Source organism: Pteropus alecto, unplaced genomic scaffold (genome assembly GCF_000325575.1).
Source record: "Pteropus alecto unplaced genomic scaffold, ASM32557v1 scaffold106, whole genome shotgun sequence".
Classification (NCBI taxonomy): domain Eukaryota; kingdom Metazoa; phylum Chordata; class Mammalia; order Chiroptera; family Pteropodidae; genus Pteropus; species Pteropus alecto.
This window is the reverse complement of record NW_006442103.1, coordinates 6,088,434-6,101,254: the sequence shown is the minus strand read 5'-3', so window position 1 is coordinate 6,101,254 and position 12,821 is coordinate 6,088,434.

Below are 12,821 nucleotides of genomic sequence, written 5' to 3'. Positions count from 1 at the left end.
TCTACAGTGCATGTAATGGCAAATTTGAAAATTGGAGAGAAATAAGGATCAGGTTAAACCATATGAAATTGACCATATTCAACATTTATATCTTTAAAATATGACAATTTCACATGGTCCTAACTAAAACATAGTGAAATATCACTACATTTCATGATTTTCAGGTTTGGTAATATCTACACCAAACCTGAAATTTTAAACACTAGTAATGAATATTAAATGTACACAGCTCTGCATATACTCATCAAAAAGTTTGCCACTAACATCTACTTTCTTTATAGCTAAGCACCATGCTTGACTTTACAAAAATGAAATTGGCATTAATGTAGATGATCTAATGCATATAAATACTGGCCTTTATTATTTATCACACCATAAAAGCTCTGAATGGGCTTGTAAACCTAAATGAAAAAAGACAAATCCATTTAAAATGGTAATACTATATGAGAGAAACTGATCCAAATATTAAGAAACACGTCAACCTGTGCTTCCTGTAATAGTAGTCAATGGGTCATCAATATTTTTGTTCTTTTCCTCTGGTGCTTACATTTTATTTTTATTGCTTTTATTTTAACATATTCTTCTGGTAATAACTAGCATGTTATTCATACTGTACCTTCCTTATATGAAATACTTGATAAAGTATGTTATTATTTCTTTAAAAATTAATAATCATTTCAAAATTTCCTCTTTGCGTCTCCACAAAAGTTTTAAATTGCCTTGCCTGAGCCCAACAAGAAGGAACTGCATATTTTACATACTAAATTACTGATTCATGGGGCAGATTAAATTTAAAACTTAAAATTTCTAGCTTAACCATTCTAAATTCTGAGAGCTGGGTAGAAGTAATATGCTCTCCCACCAAAAATCCTCTGCAGGATTCTGACATGAGTTCAACCAGAATAATTAGGAAGACAATTTTGCTAAATCTTTGTGAAAACTAATGCATTACTAATAACTTATTGGTAGAGGTTATTATTAAATCAGATTCTCAGATTATCCAAATATTTGACTAGATTACAATTATCCGGTATTTAATAAGGTCTGAAGGACTCACGCCATCACCTAGAAAGTGGAAATATTTGCTGCTTGAAGATTAATTTATTCCAGCAGTGATAACCTGTTCTGTTGTCTTGGATATGCCCAACTACTATGTCAAGGTTGTCCCTACAGCTAACGTAGTTCTTCAGGTTCCAAGAGCTGTCGTGGTGCCAGAGCATGACCACCCCACAGGCGACCGGGGCTGGGGGATGAGGAGGCTGTACTGATTGGGGATCACACAGGCGCAAAAGGGGGTTTGACTGAAGGTTTGCTCAGGGTTTTTCAGGGTCGCCCTAATAAGATATATGTGGATGCCGAGCGCATGATTTCATAGTAACGTCAGAACTGACAGAGCTCCTCTACTCTTAAAAGAAATATCTATGTGTCCCACCAATATTAACAGTAGAAATGATATTGTGCTATTTTTGTTGAGTCTCACATCTATAAATTTTTGGACACAACATCTCCAAAACTGGATTATTTTACAATAAATGTTTGTTTAATATAGTTCTCTTCAAAAATATTATTAATCTTAATGTTGCATCTTATACTCAGTGGTATCTTAAAATCAAGTAAATTATATTTCATATATCTAACTTTCCATGCACTCTATGTAAGATGTAAAACTAATGAAACCATATACATAGATTTAATTTTCCTGAGTTTCATGACTGGTTGCAATCAGTGAAGAAATAGTCAATAATCTCTACATATTTGTCAGAAGACTAGGCATGATGTTAGATATTTACACAAGAGTACAGAAAAAAAAAAAACAACACGGGATTTCTGACAGAAAAGGTCTAAATGTGTGTTGTATCAACTGCTCTTTTTATAATTCCAGATTTTAGGGGATGGAAGTTATCCCCAAAAGTGGAGTCTTTTCCTCTACTAAAAACTATTTTTTCTATAATAAGGAAATAATTTAGGAGAGATTTGATATTTAAATACTTTTTGCTTCTTACAAATTCATGTTACTGCTGACTGTGAATATTTAAGAAATTCAGAAAATGCATTTACCAAATGGTCTTTGTATCAGTCTTGTATAAATTAAAATATTCTTAATACAAAATAGGATATCTGGCTACTTTCTATTCAGCACTGTATTATCGAAATAGCATTCAAGCAATCCATAGCTAAGTCCAGGCTTCTATATAAACCTACTTTTATTATGTGAATTAGTAATATTCCAGCCATGATAAAAGATAGGAGAAAGGGATTTTGAACATGACTCAGTGTATTGCATCAAAAAGTAAAACAACTCATTAAATCCAAGACAGATATATAAAATATCTAACAAATCTCAAACATAATGTTTTATAAAAAGATGAAATGATATAGAGCACAGCACCAAATAATTTAATATACAGCAAAACAGATAAAATGTTGAATTAAAAGAAGATTATTATTTTAAGGAAAAGTTTTTCATTTATGTAAGATAGCGATATCATCAGGAATAGGAAGAAATAAGAATAAATTTGGAAGGTCGCCATTCAAATTATGTTGTATAGTAAGTAGCACACACACACACAAAAAAAACCCATGACAACTAAAAACTGAAAAGAAAATATAGTGAATAATGGACAAACTTTAAGCCATACATTGTGTTTTAGACAAAAGTAAATTCTCATTACTCCTTGACAGAAGCAAGAGTCTACCAGGACCCTGTGATATCTTCTGAAGTTGTATAGCTCTCCCTTAACTTTGTTAGAATCTCAAGGCTGAGGGGATAATTCAGCTCATTCCAAATCACTCCTTCACATTTCCATCTCTTTGTGACATTCCTCAGAATTTTCACAATCATTGCTGGTAAATACATCAACGAATATGATTAAATCATATATATATTTGCAGTCATATGATTTATCTGAGAGACGATGATTATATTTTAATTAAAGTCCACAATGAGGTCCATCTAAATGCAGTTTGCATAACTTCTCTCTACTAATTCAACTACGGCTGATTTTAAAAACGCAAATATGGACCGAGACTAATTTTGAATCATTCTTCAAGGATTGTGACTGCCTTTGTTTTCTCAAGCTCTATAGTACGATCTTCTGCTACCATCATGAGCTTGCTTCCTAGAACTCTGCTATCATTACTCAAAAGAATGACCCAGAAGATACACCTCTGCTAGCGATGTTGGTAGCTCACAGGTAATGGCTTCTCACGTGAGCCCAGGTTGATACTGGAATCTTACCTCTATTATTTCCACTACCTACAACCAGCAATCTCGAGCCCGAGTTAAAGCCTCAGTGCTACAGATTGTGCCATTATTCATTGTTGTATTTGATGCAGGATACAAATGTATCAGCTTTTGGCAGTCAACGTCCTTCTGTGTAATAATTTAGTGAGCTAACCAACATATACGAATGCCTATGGGCTTTTTGTGGGCTCCATGTGGTAACTATATAATCTGCTTCCTTTCCCACTGATGAGATCCATAGCAGAACAATCTGGGGAGAAGTATGCTGTACCCATCATTGAATATCAGCCACTACCCCAAAATGGAGCATATGAACATTAACACAGCAGTTTGGAATAAACAATCTTCTACATCATCCCTCTCATGAAAACACTGTCTAGGCTTTTCTTTCTGGGTATTATATTATGTCTCCTTCTAAGGTATAAAATCCAGCTTTGGATTTCTCCAAAGACTTATCAACTTCCAGATGCTCACAGTCTTGAATTGAAATAAAAGCCTTGTATTTAGTTGTGGTTTCTCTGGAACACCCATAGGAGACGGCACCTAAATTCACACTGTCTTCATGAGCGTGCTCCTGTCTTCTCACCTTCTGAGCTGCATCTAAAATGATGGCACCTGCCACACACATCCTAAATCAGTTTCATCATTATTAAATGGAGAAACATCCAGCAAACTCTTAGAAAATCTGAAGAATCCTCTAAGACTCAGTACCAATGATATTAAAGTCAAAACTAAGCTTTAATGAAAAATGTGCTGCATAAATAAAATCTGAAGAATATGCTTTTCATTAAAATATAAATATTCAAGTGCCATGTCACCAATTAATTTACCTTAAAATATTTAAATTAGATCATGTTTTAGTAGATTGTACATACTACGATTTATTTTTGGCATTTAACAAAAAAAATAGGTTGATATTGAAAGTAGCACTGCAAACTACAAGCCCAGAATAGGTTTTACTCATTTATCATTCCCTCCTCCCTCACGTAGCAAAATGATTACACGACATTTTTTCACAGACATTAAAATAAACAGAAATAACTTCTGATGATGTTTTTGTTTTATTTACCAATGTTATTTTGGAAATATAGCTCTTTGAAAAACTAGTTTTTTAAGATGTCATAATGGCATCAATGAAATCTGAACATACTTAACCAGAACAAAATGCATGTTCTGCATTTTGAGTGTCAGCTTATAAAATAAGAGGTCAAGGGACCAGAACCAGTGTTAGGAAGTCTGTCAAGATGGAAGAAGAAAATGGATAAATAGAAAGGGCCCTAGTTTTTCCCTAAAGAGTTACAACGGTGTCATTTTTGGGGGTTTATCCTACACGAACAGAAGACTTGAAAAATTTTAAGGTTTTGGCTCATGTATAGACTGCATCAAATTATCAACAGATTAAAAATAACCATGGCTCGTACCACTGATTACCAGTCAAAATATTTCAATTTTCTGACTATTTAATAACTAATCTTTGCAAACTACTTTATTGTTCACCAAGAACTTTCACATGTAAGCTCATTTGTTCTTCCAAACAGCTCAATAAAGATCCATTCATCAACAAATATATTTCAGATACTGTGTAGACTGGATGAGAACCTGAGATTTTAACTCAAGCCACACACCTAAGAGGGAGACAGAGATGGATATGGAATCCCATCCCGTGTCTGTCCCACTATAGGATGCTACCACTCACAGGGCAATGTGAAAGGCAATTACGTGATACAACAATTTGTTACAGCTGATGCTGAAACCTTTAGGCAAACCAGGCAGTCTCCTAAGACCGACATACACAGTTAAGACAGAATGGTTATTATGAAAAAAATGAAAATTCAAAATATAAAAGTTTAATAAACTACTAGATAAATGACAATATTCAATTTGTGATTTTAACATTAAAATTATTTCTTTGGATGGCTTAAATCTGTTTTCATCCTAAAACAAATACAAAGAAAACAAGAGAGTTAGTTATTTGACTGCCCTAATTTGTGAAGGTAACATTTATTTTTTAGCCACTCTTCATCGCAGAGGATATAGAAATGCTTTTGTAAATCTAAGTTTTATAAAAGCACTTTAGAAGGGTATGCCATTATATAGTAGCCTGGCAGCTATGATGTCTCTCAGAGCATTCACTGCCCAGGTACCTTGGGAATTGATGCATGGAGGCGGGAGCTCAAGAAGCCATCCAACACTTGGCACCACTGCCTTCCAGCATTTGCCAATTCCCCCTAATATACTTTGAACGCTAAGGCTACTCAGAGCAGGTGGCTTCCGCTGCAGGAAGAGAACTATGGAAAGATATTCATGAAATAAATATTTATGAGCAATCCCAATCTTCATTTTAAGTATTAGGAAAAAATAAACTTTAAACAGAGAGAACCTTAGGAATTGCTGATCTAAGGCAGCATCTTTTAAATATTTACAACCTCTTTGTGTTACTTCTGAAATCCTTTAATCTGAAGTACAGTAAATAAATTAGGAGAGCAACACTGAGTATGCCAGAGAATTCTGATAAATTCCCTTTAGCATGAGGAAATCAGTCATTTATGTAAACAGTTTTCTTGTTTTTGCACAAATTGTTTTTCAAGCAAAGTAACATTGTTTTGCTATTCAACTAAAATCTAGTTTATGACACTACTTAAGTGATGGTGTCAAAGTTCTTCCTTGTAGCGATTTCAAAATTGGCAAGACTATTTTTGCTAGACTACTGAAAGTTAGGTATAAGAGTTTATGATATTTTCCAATTCCCTCGAATGCAAACATTTTCGGGGGGTCTTGTCATAAGCTTCAAAGTAGGGGCAAATGCTTTAATGACAGGAAAAAAAACAGAATATTTGAAATAACAGTGTTTTATAAATTTCAATATAGAGATTATAAATGGTCACCTCTTGTATAGAAATTACATTTGTTCACAGAACTCTTTCTCTGTCCTAGAATGTGTATTTCAAACTTTTAAATTAATAGACTTTATTTTTTAGAGCAGTTTTAGATTTACAGAAAAATTCAGCAGAGAGTACAGTGTCCCCATGTACACCTCCCCGCCACACACAGGGGCACAATTTCCCCTCTTACTGACGTCTTGCATTAATGTATGCTATGGACTGAATTGCATCCCCCTCAAATGTCATACTCTCATTGTGACAGTATTTGGAGATGGAGCTTTGGAGAGATAATTAGGTTTAACAGGTCTTGAGGGGTGGGGCCCTCCTGATGGGATCAGTCTCCTTATAAGAAGAGACATCAAAAGTCTTTCTCACCATGTGAGGACACAATGAGAAGGCAGTCATCTGCCAGTTAGGAAGAAAGCTCTGGCCAGAACCTGACTATGCTGGCACCCTGACCTCTGAATTCTGGCCTCCAGAACTGTGAGAAGAAATCTCTGCTGTTTAAGACATCCAGTTTATTGTATTTTGTTTCAGCAGCCCAGGCTGCCTAATACAATGTGGCATATTTGTTACAATTGATGAACCAATATCAATATATTATTATTAACTAAAGTTCATAGTTCACATTATAGTTCACTTTTTGTGTAGTATAATCTGTGTGTTTTGACAAATATATAATGACATTTACCCACCATTATAGTATCATACAGAATCATTTAACTACAATATGTATGTTAATAATACAATATGTATGTTAATTGCTTTTTCAGATTGCTCACCAGCTACCAACTTTTCCTCCCAGTCTAGGAGAGATTATCTGTTTAAAAATTCTGGTGAATACAGTCATTCCATTTTTCTTCATTAATGCTGAATTTAATTACATACTTTATTTCATAAACTAATTTCCTTAAATGGATTTCACCCAGGACTATGAGGTCAGAAACAATTCTACTTAAGGAAATTGTTAGTCCTGAGGGGATTCTCAGTTATTGTGACTCAGAAAGTCTAATCTACAAATAAGAGAAGTTGAGATTTAGAGCTCTGCAATAATGTCAGGATAATGTCTGCTCATGACTTAAATCAACTGGGAAAAATTTACAGGCTAGCCAGAAATTTCCAGTCGGAAACTATATAAGCAGTTGGGAAGGTATGACGGTATTCCTGTCCCTATTTCTTAAAGTCAGACATGTGGAAAATCTGCTCTCTCCTCTCATTCCTACCTCACATAGTGTCACAACGCAATGTAAACAACAGTTTTAACACTGGAGATGGGATACCAGCAGTTGTACTGTGTGACCCTGGGTGAAGTATTTAATACTGCAGAGCCTCAAATTCCTTATTTGTAAAATATCGTAATTACACTTGCCTCACTTAATTTCTGCAATGATCAAAATGATATATACCAAATTACTTGGTATATATCAACATTCCTAATAGAGTGCCTGATATTTGACACTTACTGAATATTTGTCACTGTTATCATCCTTATTATTAGCATTTTTTATACAGTGGAAATACAAGAAAGAAATTAACCATAGTGACAGCTGCCTATTGGACTGTAGGACATGCAAAAATTATCAAGAGATGTATCAGACCTTTCACCCTAGCTATGGATAGTGGTAGCTGTACAGTCAACGTAACATCGCATATTAGAGGTGGAGACAACGTTAGATTCAAGAAATCTTTATTGAAATTACCCCTGGTTTCCTTCTGGGTTAGTCTGACGTGTATCTATTTACTTTCTAATGGTAGAATAGTTCAAAAATAAAATTAGTCTTTGAAAACCATGTGGTCAACAGGCAGAAAAGAAGGAATTTTTTAAAACCACCATGGATAGTAAAAATTTATTCAGAAAACTTCTAAATATTTTTTCCAACTAATTGAATTAGAGTACTACAAAGGTATCTCAGCCCTACGCATACTAATAGATGTAGGTGAAGGGAAGAAATGAAAAACTAAAGATCAGAGAAGTCATATTATGTTTCAAAAATCAAGATCCTTTCTCTTTGCTAGATCATAAATTTGAAGACAACTTATTTTCATAAATAAAATGTAAATTACCTTGAAATAAAAATAGTTAATAGTTACAGGTTTTTAACTGGTCTGGCAAAATTAAAATACTGAACAATTATTATGTCATTTAACCAAAATATTAACTCCCTATGTGCCATTATTTTCTCCATACTACATTAGAGAAAACTGAAAAAGATCTACTAGTAACTTGACTAAGCAAGTTAATAGTGCAAACAGAATTTGAACCCGGGACATCTGGCTATAAGAGTCTGTACTCAACTCTTCTTTCAAACTACGGAAGAAAAATACATTAGAAATTGGAAGAATTAAATTTAATATCAAGATCTAGTACACACTATTCCTAACCACGGAGAAGTGGCAACATCCTGAAACACTCCTCTTCCTCAAAGAGGACACTACAGACCTCACAGAGTCACAGACCTCAGAATGCAATGAGAGGACTCTGAAAGCTAGAAGAGGAAACATAAGGTATTGGCATTATTATTTTTTTAAAATCAAGGGACCCCATGTGGTGCTATAGAACTTCTGGTTTCTTTCTGGGCTGTGTTTATTTTTGAGAGTATGACAGGTTGGAAAATTACTGTGAATTGCTTCTGTGTACATGTACGCGCGCGCGCATGTGTGTGTGTGTGTGTGTACATAGTAGCCTCTAAGAATTAATCCTTTCAAACATATGAGTAGATAAAAAGCAAGGAAAGTTTCCAATCTGACATTTATCATTAAAATATCTTGCCGTGATAAAGGATAGAACTTCCACAAATGACTTATATGATTACAATATTTACATTTTCTTTTTATTTTTAATATAAAGGCTTGTATTTTTATTAGCCTATCATTTTACAAACCCAAATCTGACATATCAAAGACAATTTCCCCCTTATAAAATAAAGTGTGATGTACAAAACAGAAGGAATACAATGTTAAGCCACTGTGGGGTTTTTTGAGGCGGATGTTTCCCCCTCTTATCATATCTCCAAATATGAATACACAGTCACAGAAAAGAGAGTCAACGAAGAGGCACTTGCAGGGGATGTAACAGGACGCCGGACACTCTTCCTGTGCCCATATTTCTATTATCACATTTGTATTTTTCAGTCCTTCGAGTTTATTTGTACTGAAAGAATTCTATTTTATGATGATATTTGGAGAGATGTATTCTTATTTTAGTAATTCTCTTAGTTTGTGAAAATCTAAAAAGTATCCAGGATTCACTGAAGCATAACTTTTCAGCTATCAGCTTCTGAGTGTCCTATGACCATGTAACCCAGATACTCATTCAGTTGTAGAACCTATGGCTCTGTTGTAATTAAAATGAGCCTTATTTCTTTTAAAACATGTGCTGAAAATCACTACATTTTTCCATATTTTCTGGAATTTACTTTTCATAATGTACTCACTAAGATTCTAGAGATAATCGTCAATAGAGCTGACACAAAAGCAAAAAGTGATACAACAAAGCTTTTGATTTCTAAAAAGTACCAAAATGTTAATATTAACTACTAAAATACAGTAATCAGATATCACATTTTTTAACACCATTCCATTTGTTGATGCCAAGTTGAGGTTTCATTAAGAATAATTATCATTCATCATCATTTAACTTGAAAAGTCTAACTTCTGAGGAAAATGAGATTAAACTAGAACAAGTGAGATCTTTCCAGGGAAGAGAGATAAATAGCTTTTGCAGACACTTACTATTTTTAAAAGGTGAAAAGCAAGCTGTAATTTTCATTTTTAAAAACAATTTCCCTGTAAGGAAAAGTATAGCTCTTACTTCAAACAGACATATACTTATTACAGCTGAATGAACTACAGGATAAGAAACTTTGTTGAAAAACCTCAAATTTCAGAATCACTCAAAATTCTCTGTATATCAAAAGAATATTCACAGACATCATTTAACCGCATCTGACTTTCCCCTTGAACTCCTTCATGGTCAGAATTCTGCAAAAAAAAAACTTAACACTGTTGTTTACATTCTGATGTTCCCACCTGCTCCTCCGTCTGCACACGTTAGATGACTGGCTCTCCCAAGGTGATCAAACTAAAGTTATGAGTGGCCTCTACACTGATGGAATAAGCATTTTTCTACTCCATTTCTCTGCAACACATGACATTGTTGATGCCATGACATGTTTTCCTTGGCACATAAGACAAAACTCTCTCTTATTCCTCTTCCAACCTTTCCCAACATTGCTTCTTTTGACATTGGCTCACCCTATTTTTTCTGCTTATTTCTAGAGCAATGCAAACTCAGAATTCTGTCGTAACCATCTTTTTGTTTTCATTCTGTATATCCTTTCTCAGTGGTACTCACCCATTGCCATGAGTGACAGTGATCAAATCTGAATCTTCTGCTCCAACACATTTCCAAATCTCCAACTCCTATTTCTCCTTATAAAACATTTCTACTTGGATGTCCCACTGACATGTCATTCGTGCTTAGCATGTTCAAAGCTGCATGCATTTCTCTCTGCCCAAACTTATGCCTCTTCTGGACTTCCCTCTCTCCATTAGGGGGTCATCCTCAGGAGTTGTAAACACCTCTTGATTTTCTCCACTCCAATCAGTCCTAAATAACTTTTTGAGTATATCATCTGTCTTTAGCCCTTTTCAGGTCTTTAAAAAAACTTTTCCTGACTGCTTGCCAGGGCCACGTAATGTGTCACTCTACCAAATCCACTCTCTATTCATTCATAGGAGTTCTCTGACTAAAACAAATCATGAGAATCCAGAAACTATCAAAATGAAAACACATCTATATAATTGTAAGAGTTCATTGTGCAGAGAAGAACAATTCGTAAACTGAGAGTCTTCGAACCAACAATGGAATGAGGCTCAGAAGCATGTTGTTACAGAAACACTTAAATAGTGAAAATGAAGTGTCTCTTTATTCTTTATAATGATTGGGTATAGCATTGGCATTTCTCCAAATGACAGGGACTGGTTAAAAGTATTACCTTATGCCATTTTTGGAAAACAATTTAGGTTTAGGTTTTGTTTCTGATTTTTGAGGCATATATACAGACAATGACCCAAGTTAAGTTTTCTTGTGTTGCAGGGTAAGCTATATTAGGTTTCTTATGTAGCTTAACTGGTTTTGTTTGCTCAGAGAATTTTCAAACCTGGTCTCCATTTTGTATTTTATTTTAACAAAACAAAGAAATCAATCTAAAACATTTGCTTTGCTATCTCCCTGTTGCCAACACTGTTGATTCGGACCTACTCAGGATAGCCTACAAGTCTTTCCAGCTCTTTTCAACTTCTGCCTACTCATCCTTAATCCTCATCTTTCTATGACTCAATTACATTGAACGCCTCACCTCCTCCAAACACTCCAGGCTGTCCTGAGCCTTTGACTTTACTTCTGTGAAATGCTACACAGAAAGCCATACATTCTTTAAGCTCAGCTTAATTATCACCTCTAATGCATTCACTAACTCAATGCTAAGTGAGCAGCTCCCTTATGATCCCACCATTCTTCCACAGCGACATGTGTTACATTATGTTATGAACATGTCTACCTCGCTATTTTCAACATATTAATTTCAATATATATTCGATGTGTGTCAATGCATATTTTCATTTTATTTTCAGTGTATTATAATGTAACATTTTAATACAACTTAGAATGATTATAAATATGCATTTGTTTTGTTTTGTTTTTACTATTCTTGAGTGACGTATCTACAGAATTGTTTGCTGCTGAATTAAAACACAGCTATTTTAGGATGTCTATTTTAGGGTTTTTGTCTATTGATAGCCTGTTAGTCTCTCAAGTCTTGCTAATGGTGCATCTCTCTGCAGAAGATTCCAACCAAATCCAAATTTTTTATTCAATTTACTGTCAGCTAGAACATTAGCAAACTAAGCATTTTACAACTCTGTATATAGTAAAAGTAAATGGTGTCCTGGGGGCTTTCTTATGTAACAAAGTAGATGCACTTTAATACTCATACTGTTTTTTTCTCTATTTGGATCTAGAACTAAATTAATATGTATTTCTTTATTCTATTTGAGATATCTAGTCAGGTAACAATGAAATAAGCAATATGATCCCAAAATCTATTTATTCGTGTATCGGAATAAAAGCATACTTATTCATTTCCATCAGGTGTGTAGCGATATACTTTCTTGAGATTAAAAATGTGAAAAGCCCTTGAAAATTTGGTGGAGTGACAAATATAGAAATAAGCAATTATAAAAGAATGTGACTGCACCTTAACCAGGCAGTAAAAGAGGCATAAAATCAAGAATCAGTGCTTCTCTATGGGGCAATAGGAAGAGGGAGGAGTGGACGCTTTATTAGAAGTACCTGGGAAAAATTTATATTACACATTCTTGTGCTCATTGCCACAGCATTGGGGGTGGGGAGCGGGCAGCATATGAATACTAAAAAAACTCCCTAGGTAATCCTGACCTTTGCTACCTCTACCTCTACTGAGAATCACTGCAAGAATCACCGTTTTCCCCAGTTTGCTGAAGAGAAAGGGTTGAGAAAATCTTCAGAGAAGAAACAAACTTTGAGTTGAATTTTTATGGGTGAGAAGTGCACTAGCATTCTAGAGGAAGGAAATAGCATTGAAGAGCACAGAGGATCCAGAAACTTAGTAACTGGGGCAAGCCTTATACTACATATCCTTTATGGAAAATTGGAA